This window comes from Pseudopodoces humilis, chromosome 10 (genome assembly GCF_049639895.1).
Source record: "Pseudopodoces humilis isolate 2021_Gansu_Grassland_sample_001 chromosome 10, ASM4963989v1, whole genome shotgun sequence".
Classification (NCBI taxonomy): Eukaryota; Metazoa; Chordata; class Aves; order Passeriformes; family Paridae; genus Pseudopodoces; species Pseudopodoces humilis.
The window spans coordinates 27983630-28007592 of NC_142209.1; the positions used below are offsets into that span (position 1 = coordinate 27983630).

The 23963-nt window shown below is 41.5% G+C and overlaps 1 protein-coding gene across 8 annotated transcripts in view; it reads right to left on the bottom strand.

Moving 5' to 3' along the window:
* DAB1 (DAB adaptor protein 1) overlaps positions 1–23729 on the bottom strand; it is a 142166-nt gene extending 118437 nt beyond the window's left edge. For 6 of the 8 annotated variants that reach the window (XM_014250910.2, XM_088060582.1, XM_088060579.1 and 3 more), the window contains exon 1: positions 23538–23729. The gene's annotated coding sequence lies outside the window, so the exon portion shown is untranslated. The remainder of the gene's footprint in view (positions 1–23537) is intronic. The other 2 variants (XM_014250911.2, XM_014250909.2) reach the window with 1 other exon arrangement.
* Between the last annotated feature and the right edge of the window lie 234 nt (positions 23730–23963).

Consider the following 23963-nt stretch of genomic DNA (forward strand, 5'->3'; position numbering starts at 1 on the left):
AATTCTTTCCTGTAACCTCTGTGTTAGTTTATCAGAGCAGTCATTAAGGCTGAGCACTTTCAGGCTGATGGGTTTATCCAGGCTAGCCCAACTCCAGCTAATTGCGTTCAATTTGACATTCTCCAAGCACTGACAGTCCTCATTCAAGCCGAGTGTGAAAGTTTTTAAATTAGCTTTCACAGTTTGATTCACAGACAGCAAATGCAAAATGGCACAGGATTAATTTTTTTCCCCCAACAACACTGTGTAACAAAATAGCCCAAAGGCTATTTTACTTCATTTGCTTTAACTATTAGGGAAGATTCACAGCACAATGTTCCAACAGAGACAAAAGCTCCAGAGGACTTTGAAAGCTCAGTATTGCCCCCATTAATTAAAGTACCATACGTTTGTACAGCCTTTCCACTTTGTCACTGGATGTTAAAATGAAGACTAGGCCATTTCAGACAAGCCACAGCCATTACTGCTTAAAACATGAACATACCAATTCATTCTTTTCAATTTTATTACAGATCACATTTTTAATACCTAATAAAGGATGGCACTGGACTTAAAACAGGCTATAGGGAAATCTGTCTTTTCTTGGGGAAGTGCAAATCCTGACTCGCCATGTAATCTGACAATGTGCCTTTTGATCAGTCTGCCTTCATTTGACAGACACAAGTTAAAAAGAAAACCAGAATATTGAATTACCTATTGCAGAAGTGATTTGGTCACTCAGCAAAGAGTGGCAGAGAAGGATGGGAATCCAGCTTTCTTGGCACTTTTTATTATTGGGTGTGTTTGAGCAGCTCCATCAACAAACTGAAAGATTCATTACAGGCAAACCATCATAAAATACTCTACACTCAGTATTTAGGAGAAAAATATTTCTCCAGTTTCAGAGGAAAACTAAAATCTCCACTAACAGTTTAGTTCATCACTCCAAAGTACATACCAGAGTATTTTACATAAAGTCCAAAACTCATAAATAATCTTTAATTCAAATTAGTTCTAATACTCTAATAACTAATAATTCCACTATAATCCAATAACTGTATCAATAGTGGCAACTCAGATGGGGAGCTATCTTACGGTATGAAAATTATTTACAGTGAAATTCAAAAGCAAAAATTTGTATGCACAGATAGATTCCAGCTTCACCCTCCACATTCCAGGTATTTACAGCTGAGGATACATAGGTCACATCTGACAAACTGTAAAGTCAAAGGCCCATCTGTAAATGTCAAAATGTTAGTCACTGTGGTGGATGTAATTTAGGTACCGCTTGCCAGGATTCAGAGTAGTAATCTCAAACATCAACACAGTTTTATGAGTATTTTCTACTAAGAGATTATATACTTGCATTATAAATTGTCAATATTTTGTAAGTAAGAAGCCTTTTTTTCCCAAGCAAGGGTCATGAGGAAATCTAACAATTTTACAAAACAATCCACACTGTCTGTTTAGGGAAATTTACACCTAAACCTAGGAAAGAGGAATTCTGTTGTGTGAATTGAACTAAGTCAGAGCCCAAACAAGGCAGGAGCAGGCTGTGAAAAGTGAGCCCAGACAGTGCTGGGCAGGCTTGGGCAGTGGCCTTGGAAGCAGAGCTGTCACACTTGGCACACGAGCACCACTCCTGCTGCCTGCATTAAAGTGCATTTGGGTACAGCTACAAAGGCCAGAACTGCAGCTCTCCATGGTAATAAGAGAGCAATTTGGATATGCCTTTGTAGTCATTCCATGAATTTTTTTCTGATGTAATGAAATGAATGACAACAGATCAGAAAATCTAAGTTAACACTGACAAAATACAGAACTGAAAAATTAATTATTTTCAAATGCAAAACTACTTTTCTCATGCCTTTAGACCATTAGATCTTGAGTGTAACTATAAACAATATAAATCCTTACACAATAATGAACCTTTACACCCTCTTAAATAAAACACAGCCCACCATAAATGGAATTTCTTCAATGGCAAGAACAACTCAAATATTCCCCAAATTAACCACCAAAACTTAGGAAGCTTCATCAACTCAGGTGGCAAATAACCATGGGTTATTTGAAAGCTAAACTTGCCAGAAAGGGCAAAAGAGAGACAATCCAACTCTGTCTGGAAGCAATGGTTACATCCCTCAGGTCACTTCATGCCAGATACTGACAGACCTCAGAATCACTCAACACATTCACGTGACACCAATGGCTGTGAGTATTTGTGCTTAAGGAACTTGGAATTCTATCCAGCTGCAAAGGCCACAGTACAACTGATCAGCGCTGCTCATACAAGTCTCCCAGAGTGTTCTCATTTCTAAAACAAAGTAAGATTGGGAATAAAATCTGGTTTTGGTAGAAGTGAATTTTCAATGGATTACTGGTGATTGCAAGAGCAGGGACAGAGAATTCACAATCATCTGCTAAATAGTTTTTCCCTTCAGCACAGACACTGGCATTAGTTGGAGGTAAAGACATTACCTTTCAGCATGATCTTGCCTAGCCTTTGAAGATTTTAGTGCATAAAAACAACTCCTGATAATAAAGACTTAAGTGACAAAGCAACTTGTATGAAAGCCATTACAAAGTGCACTAAAGGCAGCAAGCACATCATACTGCACATTTCCAGATCCACCTCATCTGTTTTGACATTTTTATACTTATTATACTAATTTTATATTTGAATCCTTAAGCTCTTCAGACATTTTGGTATTTTGTTTCCTCTGGGCACAGTAAGATGGGACCTGATAGGGACCAGCAGAGACCTTGTTTTGACAAGTATTTCTGCAGAAAAAAAAAGGGACATGTGCATTCAGATCTATCTTCAGACAACCAAAATGGCTTCTAGAATTTTTACTTTCTGTTAAGTGAACCTAAACTGCAATTCACAGATAAGTACTGCCTTTGAGTTACACAACCACTGCCCCAAATAATAATTTCCCTCAAATAACACGGGAAAAATCTAGAACCATCAAGTGTGTTTAACAGAGAAGACTGAGCTCTGCGGAAGATGAAGAGATGCTACAGACCAGCTGTTCTCAGAGTGCCTGAAATTAACAGCTGGCAGACAATTGCTGGGCTTTCCCACATAACTTGTCAACCTAAAACATTCCCATGTAAAAGCTTATAGTGCTAATGACAAAATATCTCCTTTTAAATGCATTTTGCTTGTTTCAAAATAACATGACACTGACACCTAGCATGGTTTTTTTTTCCCCTTGCTGAACTGCTCTGAAAAAAGAACAGCCCACATCCTTTCTGAGGCTGTTTATCTCCATTTCCAAGTGGAAAGCTCAGTTTTGGCCTCACTGGGACAAATTTCCTTGAAATAAAGGAGTTTACTGCTAGGGATGGGCACTATTTTATCTTCTTGCATTTGGCAGGAGTTGATTTCACTAAAGGCTATCACGGGCTGGTTTTAGCCTGAAATTACTCACTAATGTTTAACTAAATCAGTTTATACTTTACTAAACAATAGCCTTTAACAGGACTTCTAACTGTCCTAGTACAAAATAAAGTCAATGTTCAAGTGGCAAATCCTCAAAATGAATGAACATGCAGTTTCAGCAATGTTTGGTTTTCTTTCAAGGTAGTATCAAGCTCCTTCTGTTTTCTCACTAAGTTCAGTGTCGTTTTATTTTGATGGCTCTGAAAGAATCACCAGGTAAAATCCTTCAGCTCTGCTTTGAGTTACACCTACTTCTGAGACAACCAGCACAAAACAGTAGTACAAATCCAAGAAGTGGAATTTCCATGAGATGTTACACTTGCATGAGTAGCTGTTAAGACCAGCTGCAGCAGCCAGAACATGAATTTTCCCACTGCTAAAATTTTAGAAAGCAAAACATAAAAGTGAAGGCAGCTTTATCATTACCTGCCTGTTCTCATTTCAGAAAGCTGGTTCCCCTTACCTTCTTTAAGTATCTACTAACAATTTTTTTCATTGCAGTTCATCTTGAAAATTAATCATCATAAATTTAAAACCGTTTTCTTGCACATCTGTCAGATTGGTAGCGCTATTTCATTTATTACAAGACCACATGATGCATCAGAGCTCAGTATTTGAACATGACATATTTTCACTTTGTTGTGATACCACATTCGAAAATTGTTCCTATCAATCTTTCACTGGAGCTAAAACTTAACTGTCTTGTTCACTGAAACATTAAATGCCAAGTCACACAGATGAATAAAAGCATTTGCAAGATGCAAACATTTGCAAAAGTTTCCTGTTGAAAGAGTCTGTAGAAGAGAATCCACCAAAGTGAACAGAGCCCACAGTTAGTACCAAAACCCATCGTTTTTAGTCATCTTGCTCATCAGATTTCACTGAAACTTAAATGATTTCATTACCAGGCTGAACTTGAAGTAGAATTTTGGAAGTGTTTACTGCCCTGATTTCCAAGAAGTATTACAACTGCTGTGCACTTGCCAGGCTCAGCTCATGCACTGCTCCACGTCTGTGATTTTCTGCATCGTTCCCAGCATGGAGCCAAACCCCAAACAAACAGGCCAGGTACTTACAGTCCCCATAATGCATCATTTCCCCTCTAAACAGTGGCAGCAAACAGGCACCTCCAATACTGTATTACTTTCTTCTCTCATTCATGACGATGTCACACACAGGTTCTTTGATTCTGAAAGAGAAGCATTTCCCAGGTTCTGAGGACAGAGGTACCCTGGCCAATCCATCATGCTTTCTGTGCTAATGATAGACTCATGCAGACGAGGCACCAGGAGTAGTCAGAGGCAGCAGGCATGAAAAGGAGTGAATCAACTGTCAGGGGTTGTGATCTGAAGGACTGCAAGGCTGTGATTAGAATTTTCAATCAGGACTTCCACAATCCATCACGCTACGAGGGAAAGGGGGGGACACACATATTTCTTCATCAGCCCTTCCTGCTATGGGCAAAGCGAGTTCTGAGGCATTAAAAAAAGGGAATCTGAACGTCTTATGCTCATAAGCAGGTGCTCTTCAGGGAGTGGAGTAAAGGATTTTCTGGGACTGCACAGCTATTATTTTTTGTCTGCACACTCAAGATTACATGCAGCACAGCCTTTGAGATTATGAGAAAGAAACAGCTCTTCCTCTCTCTCCTCTTACAGGTACACTCACAGACACCTGAGCAAAAAGTAACCCTGGAAACCTTTGTGTGTTGTCTTTAGGGATGTGAAAAGGAATAAAACCCTCCAGGAATCCTTCACTGGAATTTGCTAACACGCTCAGTGAAACTTTAGAAAACAAAAAGGCAGAGCTCTTTACAAGGAAAGGATTCTCATAACCTGTACAAAATCACCTGCAGCACCTGCCAGGAGGCATTCAATCCCAGCCTCCAAATGTAAAAGGGACCAGCACGTTTGCTGGGTGTACAAGATCACAGTTACCAAACACATGGGCTAACCTTGTTTTCCTGGTGGTATTTGTTTGCCTTGGCACTGCTGCCTCTGACTCCGAGAAGAATTCAATTCCACAACTCAGCAGGACTTGGAGCTGGGCTGGTCCTGCAGCTTTCCCTCCTGAAACCATGGGAAAATCACAAAAGCTCTGCAAGTATTTTGCTGCTTCTTTCCTCTCCTTGCTCTCCCATGAAATGCAGGAACTGTGTCTCTCCAGGCAAGAATTTTGCAAGAACTCAATCCCAAAGGATTTGCTGCCTCAGAGAGCCCATCCCCACAAAAATGCCAGCCCAGCAATCAGGAACTGGGTGTTTGTGGCTCAAAGGGACTGTCCCAAGGTCTGTACTGATGTCACTACAGGTTTTGACTCAAAATCTAGATCCAAGTGCCAAGCTAGGCAGACCAGACATTTATTGAAATATATGAATGAAGCATTATTTTAAAAGGCAATTTTCATGTTAAACGATGAAAAATGAACAGTAAAGGCAGATCTTATTTACATAATTAATGTTTCAGTTATTGATATTCCTTCAGAGGGTCACTAGACATTTTTCTCCAAGTTAATTAATTAATAAAGCAACTCCTTTTATGTAGGTAATTGTAATCACTTCAATACTCAAAAGCATGTAAAATATCTGGCTTTTTTTCTTTAATGTTGCAACCCGAGTGACACAATGATCATTTGCATAAATATAAACACTGAATGGGCCCATTTAACTCCTGACTAGAAAGAAATCCTTTGAAACTAACAGGAAAGAGATACATTAATTACAGACAAACCTGAGAATCTGGGCAAGACCACCTTTTCTCCTTGCATCACATCATATCTTCCCCAACACAAATCTCAGCTTCAAGACACTGACCTGCTCGTGGTGCAAATCTGACCTCACTTTTAGCTGAAAATCTGAGGTGAATTTGGGAAAGAACAGACTTTATGGAGAAACAAAGAGAATCTAGAAAGCTGTTAGAGAGAGGAAAGCTTTCAATGCTCAACATATCACAGGTAACAGAACTTTTCCCTATTAAGAAATGCATTACCAAACTGTGCAAACAGAAGCCTGATCCTGCAAAAAATGTGTCATAGAAAGTCCAAGTGCCCACATAAGTTCAACTCAAGCCAGGTGAGAGCATTGCTTTGCTCAGTAGCCAAAGTTTATTTGCTCTTGGATCGGGCCTCAGGAAAAACCATCTGGAAAGGATTACTGAATGCACTGCTCGAGGAAGGGGAGACACTGAGAGGTTGCAATTTCATCACACATAATATTCTTAAACCACTAGTAACTTGTACTCATCCCATTTCTATCTGTATCACCACACACTGCTGCCAGAAATGCATCTTCAGGGCCACGCAGATTCCTCCAAAGCCAATTATTTGTTGTTAAAAATTCACGTTGAATATGTCATTTGTTGTGTGATTTAATGAATGAGAGAAAAAGGGGGAGAAGATGTTGATATTTGACCAGTGACACCACTGACTAGCTCATAACCACAGTCACATCATTCTGTTATTTCCTCATCAGAAAACTGCGTCTCCACTATCAAGGATTCTGAAATGTAATTTGGATTTTCCTGTTCAGTACAGTGCGTAGGACCATGGGGGAAAATGAAGGCAAGGAGGGCTCCAATCCACCTCCACAGTTCTGGGGAATGGGATAGCAATAGAGATAATAAATGTTATTATTTGTATTATCCACTCATCTGCACCGTATCAGCTGCTAAAACCTTGCAAATGTTCCTGACACCATCAAGAACCATTTCAACCTGTTTTCAGACCGTAAATCTCATATCTGATCTCCATCCAAGAGATTATAACAAAATGTGCAATAACCTGAATATTGAAAGCCATTTCACAGAAAATGGAAATGGATACTGTAGGGAAAAACACATTCCAGGCTAGCAAATTCCCTCTTTCATGTAATCCTTATCCATATTCTTCCAGGGGACTATTTGATATCTGTCTCTGTGTTTTTAAGCACTGCAGATCTCAGCCAGCAGCTGGTTGTGTTTTCAACTGGTGGCTCCCATTCCAGCCATGCAGGAGTCAGGAATGCAGCCTCTAAGCAGGTTATGAATAAACCACTCAGGTTTTCTTTTCTGTGTTTCTCAGTAATTACTCACAGCCACGGAGCACAACAGAGATCTGCTCCTTCAGGGCTTCACTTCCAAAGGATCGATGTGCTGCAAACAGAGGCACTACAGGACTTAATAGCAAGTTTTAAGTGCTTCTCACAAGACAAGAGTCTCCTGGACAGCTTTCTTGCAGGTATCCACGAGCTAAAGAGATACCCTTAGTGTAAATTTGTGCCTTTTGGCCAAAATCGTGCATCCTAAACACAAAGAAGCGATAACGGGACACATTCAAGACAAGATATAAATGAAATTCCAGATTAACACAGCTCCATTAAATCAACTTAGCAATTCCACCTCCACGGATAACAATTTGGCTTTCAGTGGTGGGCTAAATAATGCAGTTGAACACATTAAGAATAGATCTGCATTCAGGCTGAATGGACTGTTAGCTCAGGAAAAAAAGACAGGAGGGAAAAGAAATGCTGAAGTAGCTGTTTCCTGCCCACAGCACATTTTCTCTTCTCCTTCATCTTCCAAAACTATCATGATCATACATCTATCAACATATCATATACTTTCCCTGTGAAAGAGACAAAATAGGCCTCAAAATCTGTGTCTTAATGGGCACCATCAAAAGAAATATCAATTCATCTGGATGCACAAACCATCCAGAAATCAGCGTAATCAAAAAGTGGGGCTTCTCCTTTGCCATCCAGTCTCTGCAATAGCAAGGGCTGCTTTTATATTTTATTATTTTATACTGCAGATACCTTCACTTCCCCTGAGTGCATTTAGCAACAAACCCAGAGATTTCTCCTCTGACTAAGAGGCAAGACCCCCCTCTCCCTCCCTGCAGTCAGAGTTTCAGTTTATCATGAGACAGTAAAAAGTTTCTCATTGTCAGCACTAAAAGCTTTTCCTAAAGTAGTTCTTTCTCTATGAAGCCACATTTTCATCAAATTTTAGTGCATAGATTTTATGGAAGTGTTTGACAACCTCAGGATTTAGGTTAGAAAAAGAAGATGAAATGTAGGCTAGGCTACAGGGGGCTTTCTAGGGAATATCCCACTAAAGCAGTCTCCTGATAGGAAGGTGTCTTCCTTGCTATCAAAGCAGTGATTGTTGAGCACAGATTTTCAGTGGGCTCTGGAGGTTTAAAATCTTAGAAAGACCTAATTTCATTCAAAATTATCTGCTGGCTTTCCTCTGGATTTTGTATCTGTATGAGTTCAGGTGGCATACCAAAGGAATGATACACCATTAGCAAAAAACTTCAGTTGAATTTTCTATCTCCTGTAAATATCATCTAATGCTGTCAGGTTTGCTATAGAATATTTATTGTTTTGACTCTCTAAAAAGAATTCTTTTTTTCAGATTAAAACCAGCACTTCAAGAAGGACATAAAATTACATGATTTCTATTGCCTCAAAGTAGGCCATGAAAACTTTATTGTATCTGTTCCTATCTCAGGCATACCTATGAATATTTTTAAAGCACAGATATAATACTCCACCGATGTTTTTACTCCTATTTTTGCTCAAGTGAAATTATATTTTTAACTCCACAAGGGATCCATTTGCACAGGTATTTACACCACCTGCCCTATTCCAATTCTGTGGGTCTAGTTTAAACATCCTGCAATGCCAGAATCCTGAATACAGTTAAAATCTTCACAGGTGTGTACAGTAACTACACAACAAAGAATTCCTAACACCCTGCCTTTTAATGCTTCATATCCCTTCTTTTGTGAGGAAAACCCTGGAAGTGAAAGGATTCCAGACTCATCCTTTGTGCTGCCTTTTCAGGACACACTGAGCATCACACACTTCCCAAAGCCTGTGTGAAGTGAGGGTGACAAGACACACTCCTGCGGGTGTTTTTTTTCCTCCTTTCTCAAGATTTCAGCGTTTATGCATGACCTCCAGTGTTTAACTGATGACTATTCAGCGCATCACTTACAAAAAACAGCCATTCTCATTTCCTTTACACTCCTCCTCACAGAAATAAATCAGTATCCTGACTGATTGAAACACTGAGCTGCCAGTCACTGCTTCGTCCCTTCGCTGCCTCACGCCAGCCTGCGAGAACTCCGGAGATGCAGGGAAGTGATTAAATTGTAACACGGAGCCCTGAGAGCAATAACTAAGTGAGCTGTTATAAACAAATAGCACAGCTCTTCATAATTCAGTAAAATGCATTATCTGATTCTGTGTGTGGTTCTGAAAGCCAGTCAAAGCTGCAGTGCTTTTTTACTAATGCAATAACGTTACTGCTTAATGGTGGAAAGCACAGGAGAGCAATATGTGGCCTACAAATAAGAGTAAAATGTGCAAGCTTAACAATACAAGTTTATCTTCCTTATGAATTACCTAGGTGGTGCTTTTATTATATGAGATCCATTGTTTCCTGATCTGCAAATTACTTCCTGAATCTATTAACTATGATGGGAGAAATGTATTTTTCAGTCTTGCCCTTTGAAAAAAAATAGAATCACAATAAATCAGTGTAAGCAGGTGAGACTGAACTGGCCAACAAGGCCAAGGTATTTCAAGTCTGCAATCCCTGGCTCCCCATAACACTAAAGGATTTTTTTTTGAAGATGGGAGCACAGAGATGAGAGGATTTAAGTGTAAATTACCCAATGATAGTACAATTCTGGAGTATTACCATGCGTGTGAAGGATTATTAAAGATCAGGTAGGATTTTTCCAGCCTTACTTCAGTCACCTCCAGGGAAACAAATTCTGCAACACTCCGTAGGAAATAAAGAACAACCTGAGTATATTAAAAGACTCATGGATATAATTCCATGAACTACAAGCTTTCTTTGTAACTCAGATGCCTCAAAGTGCACAACACTTTTATCACAGTCCTTGCATTTCATGTGTCTTTGATGGATGACATTTCCACTCCCCGACAGCATTTACATGTCTTGAATTCTCTAGTAAGGGCCCAAGAAGAGTAGTATTGGTTGTGTTTATACATCTTCCTCCCCCTAAATTCCAAAACCACATCCCAAATTCATTTACAAAATGCTTCAGACATGTAGAGCTACTAAACACACCATGATTATCCTCAGAAAGATAAGAAGCCGAACACCAGTGTAATTTAAATTCTTCTCTCCTCCATTCAAGAGTCAAGAGAACTCTTGGTATCAATGACCCTCATGCTCTGTCTCACAGGAGTCATCAGATACAGCACATTTTATATTGACTAAACCAGTCCCAGACTATCTCAGTGAATACATCATCTGCACAAAATCCACTCCTCCAGTTACCTCTCACACCTTTGGTCTCAAGGTCTAAAATTTCACCAAAAGTCCTGGCCAGTTTAATTATGATGTAATTATCAACAGTAACGTTGCTAAATAATTCCCTTTAACTAAGTTGCCTATTTGAATTTTCTCTACTCAAAGCCAGGGTAAGAAACGCCACCTGTGGACAAGGTTGGCTGACACTTCTCACTCCCTTTAATCACTTTGCAGATTTTTAACTGTTCAGGCTACAATTCTACACATCATGTGTATCTGCTCTGGGGTGATTTTCAGGATGTGAGGGATGAATGGGTTGAATCACTTCCAAAATTTAGACTGTAGGGAAATCCTGTGTTATGTTAAATAATCATTACAAACTTGTATCTGAGAAATTTGCTGAGTTTTGAAACTCGGAGTAGGATTTGATCTTCATATCACAGATCTGGGTTTTCCTGCTAATACTAAGAAAAACACCACCACCACCTCCCCTCCCAAAAAAAAAAAAAAAAAAGAAAAGAAAAAAGCCAACAAACAGACCCAAAAAAAGCCACAAACTAAAAATTCCAAGCCCAAAACTACTTAAAATAAAAGATGAGATTTTACATTTGTCCAGGATGACTCCTTTATAAGAAAATCACTCTACACTATCACCCCTCCTGCAGCCTCCAGAAGGAATTAAAATGTGCATTCACATTCCCATAAACACTGTCCTGGAAAATGGACTATTTCTTTAATTACTGCTTTGAACTGAAATTACACAGAACAGTGGAAGTGACAGCAAGAGGTTCATCTTTCCATCAAGGCACCCAGGCAAGCTACTGAGTTTGAATGCATAAAACAGAGAACTCAGAGCAGAGAAAAAAGGGATTGACTCTGACATGAAGTCTTGTATCACAAGAAGCAGAAGAGCAGAATTTGTGAGAGCTGTTTAATAATGGAGGACTTGGGAGGTTCAGTCTGGGAGTCAAGATGTAAAAACAGCTTCATGGGAGGGGGAGCTTAAGAGGGGATGGAGATAATCATTTATGAGAGAGGAGCTGCATCTGGATAAGGAGCCATGAGGAAAGGAGAGGGACCAGGAAACTGGGATTAAGAACTCACATGAAGAGCTGGCATCTCATCTGCCTCTACTTAAGGTCACAGAGAACACCACAGAAGCTGCTGTCACAGCTACTCAATTAAACAGAATAGTGCAGGTCCACAGGAAAAGAAAACCTGGTCCTGATGATGCACATGGATCTCAACACAACAGGACTCGATGTTCCTCCCCAGAAAAGGAGTTTTATCTTCCTTACTGTATTAAAAGCAAGATCATCCTACCACTACTGCTTCACTTCTTGTTGAATAGCATATGCTGAATTATTCCAAATACTTAATTTCATTAGATGAATTTTCTAAGAAGACATAAATTAGGGTATATGGTTCATAATATTTTCACTTCCTTTCCCTGTAACCCATTTCACTAGTTTTACACTTCATCAATTTAAGCATTATGGTTAATAGGTAACATTTAGTTCTGTCAAAGGAGGAAAAAAATCCAAGTGTCTCATTAGGAGGCTCTGATGGCCATTTCAGAAAGTAGTGCTACATTTTCTACCTACATCCAATAGAGATGAAGACACTGAAGCTGGAAGCAGGTGCAGAACTTACAGGTTTCTGTGCAGGGCAAAAACTTTTTTACTGCTCACTTGGGCATGGGGAAAAGTGGATCCCTGGGGGACAGAATTCCTGTGAGATTTACAGCTACACAACAGCAGTGCAAAGCACTAAACCAGAGCTCAAAAACATCTGGTTTACCACAGCTAAAAACTAAAGGCAAGCAACATTTTATTTAGGTTGAACACAACACATTCCTACATGCATATCAACAATAATATATGAAGATTATCTAATGGCAGGAACAGCACCTCTGACTAACTCCAGCTTTCTGCAGTTTCTACCCAATACTCTGCACTGAAATGTGGCAATAATCTTTCAAACATCAACAGGTGCCAGAATATCACACAAGAACAAGAAACACATGAAAAAGCTTTCACAAAATAAAAAGAAGGCTGAATTTTCCATTACTCACAATGTGTCTTACTTTGACTGCAAAAATTTACAGGGAGCTGTTTCACAAATCTTTATGAAAATGTGTGAACTCCACTTCCCAAAATAAGCAAGATACACTTCTGTCACATGCTAAGAATTCTTCTACAGGTGGTATTAGTGCTTTAAAAGCCTCAGTGATCAATCAGAATTATCACAGGAGGGGATTCAGAGTCATGTCAGGTTTCTGAATGACAGAAGCACACAAGGCTTTGTAGTACAAAAAGTGCTCAAGAATAGAACACATAACCTAATCATCTACTCATACTCCTGAAGAAGTAGGCCAGCAGAAGAAAAAAACCTTTGAAAAACCAACAATTAAAATGCATCCCACTCCAGTTTATTAACACCTCATTAGACTGTTTCACAAGTTGCTGTTAAATATAAAATTATTTAACAGATAAAAGGGAGGCCATGGGTAGTAACACATTGTACCTGTAATAGCAGCTGTTTCTCTTCTTCCCCCTGACTCTTCCCTGAGCTGCTTTCCCATTGCATTTTCTAAATTTTGGGTACACTGTAACACAGTTCCTAAGGCTATAACCAGGAAATGCAATAGGCTACTTTAAAAAGACAACCTCTGGCATGTGAGATTTGAGGTGGGAGGGCCATAACACTCTTTTACAGGTGCCAAAATTCAGGATTTCTCCTCCCAAATGTAATACACAGCACAGGAAGGACATGGTGCTGCAGGAGTCTAGAGGAGGCACCAGGGTGATGAGAGGGATGGAGTATCTCTACTGAGAGGAAAAGCTGAGAAAATTTGGATTGTTCAGCCTGCAGAAGAGAACCTTGGTTCAGAAGTTTCCCTCTCACATTACTGCACAGAGATGCATCTAGAAACTTTACAAGTTATTAAACCACTACCTCACCAAAAGGTTATGCCAGCATTTTTCATTTAAAGGAAATTTCCTTTAAAAAAGCACTTTGTGAACTCTACTAGAAGTTGCAAGACTGTCTACTCCTCAACCTTTTATTGTAACAATAAATAATATATGCAGTAGATTAATATTTAGAAGAACTTTACTGTCCTACTTGCATCATCCTTATAAATTATTCTCCTATTAATGAGTTATTTGATCTCAACATATTAGCACAAAAATTACATTGTTCTCTGTATTACTCTGTAACCTATGTGCGTGCCTTCTGCTAAAAGCTTCTCTTCAAAGTGCTATTATTAATTGTCAAGCATTGGAACTGTTCCTCCAGACATTATCCCCTTTACTTTCAAGACAGGCAGACAAGATTTTCTCCACTTTTTGCAAGTAAAGTACAAGCTAAAGTACATCTGAATACACAATTTATTCTATTTTGCACTGTTCTCTCCCTAATGTACCCAGTGTAGCCAACTTCTTACAGGAAGCAATTGCTGGAACAATTAGGACTCAGCAAGATTAATACACAAGATGTTGTCATGTCTGCATTTTATCTCACACAGTGATACTGGAATGATAAAGATGCAGCCCAGCAGAAGTGTGCCAGCAGTGACCAAACCTCTTCAACCACTTTCCTGGAACTCTAGGCTGAACTTTTTCATGCTGTATTAATGTTAAAACTACCGAGCTATCATGAGCTACTTCTATTCCTGCTGATTATAACTTTGTCTCAAGTTGAAAATTTTCACCTCAGACCTGCAGAGTTCATGCCCCAAGTGGGAAGGAATCCTCCAAACATCCTTGTTTCAGTTCCTATGGGTTTTTCCAGTATTAATTTTTTTCCTAGTATTAACCAGAATGGTTTTTTGGAGAAGAAACCAGACGTACACTAAATCAGCACAATTCCTAGTGGCTTCTGGATGCCTGTTCCTTGTAACAAATCAAACCTTAGATTGTCTTGAAAAAATCCACTGTCAGTCTTCCTCATAAAAATATATGTGCTATGAAAATAAGATATATTCACTATCATTCAACCTCAAAATACATCTCCTTAATAAATTAATTAATAAATAATCACTGTGAAGCAGCCAATCCTAGTCCACCAGAATGAGATAAAGTCTTAAAGGCAATCCAATACAGACATTAAAATTGGTGTTATACCTGCTTTGCTCATTGGCTACATTGCAGACTATGTACATACTTTCAGCCACAAAGAAGAAAATAAATGCTCTATTCATCAAGAAAATTTATTCCTGTGTTCCCAGATCCAAAAGACAAATAGGCCTACCTGTACTATTTCCCTTCTCAGCACTGTCCTTCTTCTCATCTCCACCAAAAAGCTCCATCTAAAACCACTGATTAGCAGAATCAGCCACCCACAATGTGTACGGGTCACTTGCAGTCTGTTCTTTGAACTAGAGCTGATCTTTGCAATAAAGAATGGAGTTCGTTCTCCACACAGCCTGAGCAATATTTTGAAGCTTGATGCGCATGATCTGCTCCCCTGGATTTCTGCTCCCTGGAAAAAAGGCAGCTCAAGTCCAATGACTGAGAACAGGATTCTTCTCACCTAAATTTCACCTGTCAGGACTGGGCATCGAGTCTAAGTTAACAAATTCAGCTGCTCCTACAAGGACCGATGAGGCTCAGAAGCATCCCTTGGAGAGTCCAACCTCTGCCATCTCTTCACCTCATCTGAGAATCCAACAGAACAAATCATGCAAGAATGAAACACGAGAAACTCTACATTCAAAAGGAGCAACCACATACAGGTAATTTTGTTGGACCAACAGTCCTGCAAGAAGAAAATAAAGTGCTGCAACCAGAGCTGCCTTATGAAAATCACATGCTGTTCTTTTCCAAGCCCAAACTCAGCAGTGCTGAAGTCTCAGACCTGTTTTGAGGCTGCAGCAGAGTTATTTTTCTGGTGTTGCTTGACAACATAAAGAAGATTTCATGTTTTCTCTGGGAGCATCCTGCACTGAAAGCCAGAAACTGAAGCCTGGCACAGTGGGATTCACTCAGTAACAATTCTCACTTTTCTCTGAGGGTCTGTATGCACCAAATTCAATTAGCATTTGCTACAAATGTAACATAGCAACAGGGGACAAGCCCTCATGTGATGTAAATCAGTGTAGTGGCTCTGATTTGAAAGAACTTCACCAAATTTCATCAGCTGCAACTCTCACGCAGTGCTGGAGAATAGCTCACTCCATCACTAGGGAGGTAAGGACCATAAAATTTGAGTGCCAGGAACAGTAAGTGGTCAATTCAATTTGTTATCCTCTTTAGGACTTCTCAAACATTTTATTTCTCTTGTTTTCACAAAGAAGAAAAATAGGTCAGAATATATAAAAACTATCACACAGGGATGGTGGGTGGCAAACTGTCCTGAAGCCATAATGTGAGATTTGATTACTTCAGCAGCCACAAAGAAAAACCCCATTCATAAAATAATCTTTATTAAACTCACTGATGGGTTGGGGTTTTTTTACTGTTTTTAAACTTGAGCTAACTGCCAACACGCTGTGTGAAGTAGCACTTCCTGGTGATTTGTTTTATATTAATTATACTGCAATTAAAAAGGGGAGTCTTTATTGCAAACAACTACCAGGTGTTTTAAAACCACAAACAGGGGCCACGACGTTTTCAAGTGACACTGTCAGTGTCACTATGGCACAACAAACACATTTCCAAATGTATGCACATTCACAGAAATTAAAATCCTAGAATGGGAAAACCTTCCTTGTGTTTAAAAAGCAGGGGGGGATCCATCTGCTGAGAAGACCTTTGATATTTGTGGAATAGCTGCTAAAAGTTTAGACATGAACACCTAACAGGTCATCTAATCTTGCCATTAAAAGGTCTGAATTTGCTAATCAGCCTCAGAGCTAGAAGAAAACTGACTTAAGAGGCAGTAACAATAAAATTAAATTGTGTATCTGTTTACATACAGGAATGAAAGGGAAAATTGAAATATTAGTAAAATATTTGCTGCACTAACTGTTGATGAACTGAAGAGCGGAACAATTTCCTGAATATCAGTTGAATATTAAAGTTTAGTATTAATTAGTTTGCTTTTTTTTCCTAATTACTTTTATGCTTGGCTTACCTATGTAGCTACTTGGAAATTCCTAAGCCTGGAATTCTCTACAGCACCAAGTTATCAGTGTGCCCATCATCCCTAACCCCAAAATCAAAGAAGCAGAGTCTCCTACCCCACCACCACAGCCACAAGCAAAACACAAGAGGTAAAGAAGTATTTGATCTGTTAAGGTTACACAAGGAAATAAAAAAAGTTAAATTCTTCATGCTAACTATTTGTCAAAAATATCCCAAATACAGGAAAAGCTCTTCTTTCCCCCCATCGATCCTGACAGATGCTATGAGAGAGGATTAAAGGAAAGGTAGGAACTGAGTGAGGGGAGAATTCAAGTGACCTAATCCATGTTAATCTGGCAAAGGGCACATGCCAACAGAAGTGTTCTGGCCAGTCTCAGGCAGAGACTGACACGTCCTGGAAAGGTTAAACAAGTTGAAGTGCTCTTTTTTCTTTGCTGTTTTAGCATAGTTTATTGAGCTGCATCTCAAGTAACCAAGAACAGAAATTCAGCTGGTTTTTTATATGGTGTTAAAAAAAAAAAACAAACACAGTTTTCCCCTCAGTTATTTCAATTATTGAAAAGAAATTTATAATCCTTTAGGTTCAGAAATACTGATGCTTGCTGTTCTCTAAGTAATATTCTGTCAGTAGGAAACATTTATGTAAAAGGGAAACTATGAAATGGGTATTGCACCATCTCGATTCCCAGAATTCCAAGTTCTTCAAGAAATTCAACAGAAAAGAACTGTTTTCATGTAACTGTTGGTATGATCTTAAAATTCTGAAGACTCAAAACTTTCGTCAACTTCCCAAGAATAAACCTGTGCAGGTTTAGAAAGTTCTTTTCCAAAACATGAACACAGAGAGATGGATTGATAAGCTTTGGAGTGTATCTTGAGACAGACAGAGTGATGGGCACTACTGTCTACAGAATAACCCCAGAGAAGGGTTTTTCACACCTGGAATTGCTTTAAGAGACCACAACTGCAGTGCCTGGATGCTGATCAGCTCCCAGTGAACTTCAAGACATGCTGACCCCAACAAACACCCTCAGCAACCCTGCAATCACCTACATCAAAGCCCACCAGAATCCCTATCACAGACACACGTGATGACAGAGATATTTATACCACATTTTGCTACAAAAAAGCATTTTGGGCAGATTTCAGCTCCATCTTTAGCAATAATTAGGAGACTTCGCATTAGAGGACTCTTGATTATCATCAGTACTAAACAACAGTACATTCACATTCAGGTATGAATAATTCTAGCAGCCTTAGTATTCGGTCTTGATTGCTTCCCTCTTCACAAGCGTCCTCTAAATGTAATTTTCCAGTAAGTACTCACTGAGGAAAAGCACCTCCCAAAACCACAGGGACATTGCCTAACATCTGAATCTGAAGTTTCTGCAAGACAGCAATATGCCTGCTAAAAGAAAACAAAACAGCAAGCACACATGCATGATAGGATTATTTGATCCAATACAATATAAATTAGGTCAGACTTCTCTTTGGAGAATTTTGAGTCAAGAACTAGGTGGTCCACTAAATTTCTATTCATTTGCCTTCAGGCTCAGGGAATTGCAAAGACTCTCAAAAAACTGATGCTCCTCTAACCACAAGAGCAATCACTATTTGGGGGGTGGGAGGGGTGGGGAATCTCCCAGTGTAACTGCTTGGCAATACCTGGAGCGAGACCTGAGAAATCTTTATGTAATAAAAAGGGCAGCAAATGAATCTTTGCATATATATATGTGTATATATATATATATATATGTACACACACATATATATGTATATACATATACAGAGACATACAGAATTCAATACCGAAAAAAACAGAAATTGCCCTGTTTTTTTATGTGGTACATATCATAAAATAACAGAATGGTTTGAGTTGAGAGGGACCTTAAAGCTCATCCAGTTTTACCCCCTGCCATGGGCAGGGACACCTTCCACTATCCCAGTTTCTCCAAGCCCTGTCCAGCCTGGCCTTGGACACTTCCAGGGATGGGGCAGCCACAGCTTCTCTTTTTCCCTGTGCCAGGGCCTCAGCATCCTCACGGGAGGAATTCCTTCTGTAGATCTAAAACCTAAGAAAATATTCTTATCCTTAAGAATATAAAACATAAATATAAAAGAGAAAATATCCTCAAGAAAAGTAACCTCTGCATCCTCATTAAACAAAGAGTAATGGAATGACTCTGTAGAAAGTGCAAAGGATCACGGGCTGGAAGGTGCCTGGAGGCTGCTCCCCTGGCAGGCTTCTGCTCAGGAACACTGCATTTTCAAAAGCTCACCCACAGCCATCATCCCCCCTGGTTCCCTAAGTAACTGAAGGAAACCTTCACACCTCCAAGGGCCATAAGTTCATGTCAACAGCTTCATGTATCTAAGGAGAGGACTGAGCCCAAGCAAGATGTGACAAGCAGCCCTTCAGCAACGCTGCTGCTCTGCTGTGGATGGATGTGGTCAGGACATGCAGCTGTCTGAAGGGCTGGGGACTGGGCAGCTGCTTCCCCCACAGCTGGGGCCATAGCAGCCTCTGCACCTGCACCAACCATGGGGCATCCCAGGGAATGAGCTTCACTCCCACTCCACACAAAGCAATATATTGATTAAGAGACAAAAGCTGACAGGTCTTGCTCTGCTCTGGTTCTTCAATACGGCACCACCTTGGGAGAGATCCACCACAGACCCCACTGTCACCAGTAGCTTCTGACACAGGATTTGTGCACATGGATGAACCACTTAAATAAACAAAGTTAAGAATTTAAAACACTGCTGAAACCTGGAACACTTAAAAATGTGTTTGACAACAGCGTAAGATTAAACACACAGATGCAGCTACCTTTCCTGGAGCTCACAGTATTGGGTTTACTCACCTTCCCTAAATTGTGACAACTCTGCTGTCTTGAAAACAGAAATGGAAGATTGATTCATGGATGAAATTCTTAAACCACCACCATGAAATGTAATTTGGCTGCAGCTAGACTGGGCAAAAACTAGTGTTAAGGGAAAAATATAGAGTTATAGGCTCTCTTTGTGACAAATCAAAGTATGAAAATGAAAATTTTTCAATCTGATTAATTACTTAGTTTAGAATATATGCTTTTCATTCTACTGTATCAAAATACTCATAATAAAACAGTGCAGCTGATGAAGTCAAGCACTGCCTTACAAAGGCTGGCAAATTTGCAGAACAGCACTTGAGGTCCAGATTAGTAAAATCCTAATGAATATCTACTCTAATACCCATGTAATTGCAGGGAATGCATTTGCAAGTGGTACAATTTAAAAATAAAATAAAAAAAAAAAAAAAGAAAGAAAGGAAGAAAGAAAAAAACACTGGTACAATGGAAGTCCAGACTGTGATTTTAGAGTCAGCTTAAGAGACTGAAGTGCCATCCTGGAAGAATGAAGATCCCATTTAAAGGGATGCCAAGAAATGAGGAATCACAATAAAGATTTCCAGTTCTTTTCCAGATCACAACATGCTTCCATCTCTCACCAAAATGGTTTTAATACATTGTTAATGATTGCTTTATCCCAAGTGCTCATCTCTTCCTGAGCACTGCACAAGGAGCTGCTCAGCACAGGCTCCTGAAAACTTCCTTGGACATAAATAAATATTGCTTCTGCACTACATGTTGTACCTCCTCCTGGGAGCCAGCACCTGGCATCTCCACACCTCATCTTCCTACCCATAAAAACAGATTAGTGCAGGACTTCCTTTACCATCCCAAAACCATCAGGCAAACAAATCCCTTAAAGACAGAGCTGGTGCTGTAAGAATGAAGCTACAGAAGGGCTGAAGGCAAGCACTGCTGAAATAACACCAAATAGAACAGGACATAGGAGAGACCAAGTAATAACATAGCTTTATTCCTAAGTAATTGGCTGAGCAAGCAACTCTGATTAATTCTGCAAGAATGCTCGGATAGTGTTTATAAAAACCAAGTCATTACCTTGACTAAACATTGACTTGGACAGTTAACTTTAACCATCAAGACCTTGACTAAATATTGACTGGGAAAGTTAATTTGAACTATAACATCTAGAAAATCGTGTTCCTCTTTGCTAGTATTTGCTATCACTTTAAAATGCAAACAAGGTTGTAAAAATAGAGGTTCTCCCACCTCACTGGTATTTAGTTGCTAAGCTTGGCTCTTGCTAAATTCAACACAAATACATTGCAAAAATTTGAAATATAAAATACTTTTAGAGACAAAGGCCTTTTGTGGATGAGAGGGAATGGTCAATCTTCCTTGGCTTGAGCAAGGACCCCTCAAAAGTACAAAAAAAGAATATCATAAACCTCACGTTTTAAATTTATTTTGATACATATATGCATCAGTTTTACAAATTTTGCAAATTTTAAGAATTGTGCCTTGCCCAAAGAATCACACAGGCTGATCACCAAGACAAGGGGCTCATTCTGATACCTCTACTTTTTAGTAGCAGCTACTTCAATTCTACATCCTCCACTATTGGTTTCACTTCATCATGTGAGGCCATGGGTCAAAGGACATACACAGGGTCTTTCACTGGCTGAGATAAAAAAAAAAAAAAAAAAAAAAAGAAAAAGAAGAAAATCAATTTCAATCCTCCTAAGATGAAACCACTGATGTGTGCAGTCACTAAGGTCCCAAAGGTAATCCTACAAGAAAACATGATGGTGTTCTCCATCACTGTGTTGAGATACTGTTAAAGTGCGGCAAAATCACTTATGAGGTACAGTCCAAGATCAAAACACTCCAAACAATAAATCTGTATTTCTAGACCAGTGTGAATAGTGCATTTTAGCTGTGTAATGACATAAAATGATAATGACAAAGGGGCAAGGAATCTTATGCTTCAGGAAGGTGCTATGTATGTGGATAAACAAATAAATAATGCTCTGGATCCGGTGCTAATTCCATGCACAGCTTCAGCTCAGGAGTTTGAAAGTCCCTTTCAGCTTTATGCCTTGATTCCTTTTTTAATACATCAGCTGCCTTTAGCACACTGAATGAAAAACAGCTTAAGAGCAAATATAAAAGACATAAATCTCAGCTACGAGTAAAAATATCAAACTGGTGAAAACTTGCTCCTCCATTATTTTTGAGTATAGCAGTAAGGGACAGATTGATATTGGTGTTACGGGGGGTGAGGGTGGGGAATGAAAGAACAATAAACAATACAGTCATCAGTAGTTTAACACAGCGCTGTGTCTTGCAATGGAAACATACTGTGAAACAGCTTGCGAGATAAGCTTCGTCAACGATAAGTAATTTTTATTCCGTTTGAGTGGCTGAAAACAATAAACATGATTAAATGCTTCAGACATGCATTCAGAATTTAGACAAATGGCAAAGAGTTCCAAGGACTTTGTTTTTAAAACTACTTCGGGGAAAGACTTGGAAATTGACTTAACCGGTTTGAAATGTACAATGAAAGAGAAGTTCGTCGGGAAATTAAAAACTTCCCATTCGTCTGCAAGCTCCAGGACTCTCCAGCCCAGAAACCAGCTTCGTTATCTACTGTTCTTCACTATGATTACTGGTCCCAGCATCCCACTTCACCATTCGGAGAGGCATTTCAAACGTGCCGGTCCTGAAACCTGAGCTCCCAGCGTGTGGAACACCCTGGGAAACACCAAAGGAAGAGGTAGCTCTGGGGAGTTCACAGTCCCGTGCCTGTCCTGCCGGTCCTTGCGGGCTCCGTCACCGCTGTCCTGACCCAGCCTGGCAGCAGCTCCTGCGCGCACCTTCCTCCCACCGCAGCGCTCTGAACTTTCATTCCCGGCTGCCCGCCCCTGATGACCCGGTGGCCGTGCACAACCCCGAGAAGAAAGCACTCCAAAACACTCAGATCATGGGGGTGTTGTCGGGTTTTCCCCTAAAGTAGGGGCTGGAAACGCGAGGCGCATGAACCCGCAGCACCTCTAACGCAAGCGGTCACTCTGCACCCGCTCCCCTGGAGCGCACACCGCTGACCAGCGCCGGGGGCTGCTGCCCGGGGACCAGCGGGCGGTCCCCAGAGGGTCCCCGGCTGGGGAGGGCGAGCTCACCCCGCTCCCCGCGCGTCCAGCGGCCCCTCCGCCCCGCTCCGGGCGCCATTTCCCCGCCGCTCCTCAGCGCGGCGTCCCCCGGCCCTGCCGCACCTTCCCGGGCAGGGCAGCGCCGGCGCAGCCGAGCCGCATCCCAGCCCCCGGCCGGCTCCCAGCCCCCGGCCGGCTCCCAGCCCCCGGCCGGCTCCCAGCCCGGCAGCGGGGGGCGCTCCCCGCGGGAAGCGAGCACTACAGCGACCGATCGGCGCTTCCAGCTGCGGGGCGGCAGCGCCCGAGGCTCCCGAGAGCGGCGCATCCCAGGGACCCCCGGCACGGCGGGGGGAATCCCGCAGCCGCACCGCGTCTCTAGCTCCCTCCTCGATTTTTTGTTTTTTACTTGCCCTGCTGCGGAGGATGGCAGAAGCGCCCCCAGCCCTTTGCCCCAGAGCTCGGCTGGGTGTGGGGCAGCCTCGCACGGCGCTCCCTCCGCAGCCGGCAACTTCCCGCTACTCGCGGGGGATTCCAGCCCTTTCCCCGCCTCGGGGGGACGGAAGCGAGCGGGAGAGGGGAAGAACGGGAAAAAATAAACTTCCTTCGGAGAAAAGCTGCCCTTCCATGCTGCTGCGGGAAGGGGGTCCCCGCTCGCAGGAGGAGCGGCGCACCCCGCTGAGCCCCCAAACCCCGCAGCTGCCGCCGCGCCGCCCTCAGGACCGGCCGCGCAGCGGAGCGGGGACCGGCTCTCTCACCTGCCCCAGCGAGCCCTCTCCTCCTCGCATTCCTCTGCTCCCCATCGTGGGCGCAGCAGCTGCTGTTATTCCTTAGGATACACATGGCCCGTCCATGCTGGGAGAGCCGCCTTCCCGCGCCGCCTGCCCTCTCCGGCCCCGCCAGCGCGGCGCTGAGGCCAGAGGGAGGGGAAAAGGGAGGTGTGCGGTGGAGGAACGCTGCTGATGAGGGGTCGGTCTCCTCCTCCTCCTCCTCCTTCTCCTCCTCCTCTCCCAGGGCTGGGGGTCTCAGCGCCGCTGTGCAGCTGGGCAGGGAGAGGGGGACGGGCGAGGAGGGGGCTGGCGGGGCCGTCCCCGCTCGGGGCGGGGGGGCTCGGCGCGTCCCGAGCCCGTCACCGCCTCCGGGGCAGCCCCCGTGTGCGAGCGGAGCGGAGCGGCTGGAGACCC